Source organism: Notolepis coatsorum (assembly GCF_963971535.1).
Source record: "Notolepis coatsorum genome assembly, chromosome: 19".
Taxonomy (NCBI): Eukaryota; Metazoa; Chordata; class Actinopteri; order Aulopiformes; family Paralepididae; genus Notolepis; species Notolepis coatsorum.
The window spans coordinates 83,240,465-83,241,612 of NC_140183.1; positions in this window are offsets into that span (position 1 = coordinate 83,240,465).

Sequence of the window (1,148 nt, forward strand, 5' to 3'; positions counted from 1 at the left end):
CATGCACTGTGCCGGTTTCTTATACGAGCTAGGCGTCCATTCCACCGTGTAGCCATATGCAGGATAGGTGATGTGTATGGCTTACTCTATTAATGAATGCACTGCGGTCCGCATCGCTATATTTCAGCCTTCCACGCTCTCACCCCTGCTTTGGCTGTCGAAGCCGTGTCGAGCATGCATGTGTCTGGCCAGTGCTTGCTACAGCCATCCGCCGATGCGCTCAGCAGCCTCTCGTGAATTCCTACCGCACAGGACCATCATCTTGGACTTGAACCACATGATCCTATATCTGTTTTTTTTTTTTTTTTTTTTATTATATATACATATATCGTTTTGCTTTCGGTCCCTCTCTCTTTCTCGTTCTCCAACCAACCCGTGTGCCCCGGCCGCCCTCAGATCGAACGGCGACCTCGCCAAACATCTGCATCTTTTCAATCATTCATTTTCAATCACAGCTTCACAGTGAGCAGGCTAAAGAAAGGTGGAATGGGATGCCTGGATGATGGCATTGCCCTTGTGAGTGTGCACTGCAGCATCCTTGGCTTATTGTATGATCATCAGATGTGACATTATCTAACATGTCTGTCTTCTCCATATGTGGTCACTTGCTGCTGTAGTGGCCAATAGCACATGCTTCCCTCACAGTGTGAGTTGAGCTCTAGATTGAGAAGCAACGGAACGTTGTCGCTCAAAGCCTCGGTCACCCTGTGTCATAAGATAGATAGGTCTCACTTGATTTGCCCTGGCCCTTCAGTCAATAAGATAGTCATAAGATAATCCATTCTGATTGACAAGCTAAAAGCAATTGGTTTTGATAGTTTATCAGTGAGCTGGATACAATCCTACCTGGAGGGGAGAGAACAGATGGTGGAGGTAAACGGTACCCTATCCCCCCCCCCCCTCACAGTGAACTGTGGTGTTCCACAAGGAAGCATACTAGGACCGTTACTGTTGCTAATTTATGCAAATGACATGTCGTCAGCTTGTGACTGCAACTTGTTCCTGTTTGCGGACGACTCAGCCCTGGCTGGTCTCTGACAAGAACAAGTTACAGGTTGAAAAAACCCTCAGCTCGGAACTTAGGCAAAATCTGCAATATGGCTCGCTGATAACAAACTATCATTACACATGGGCAAAACAGAGTCTAT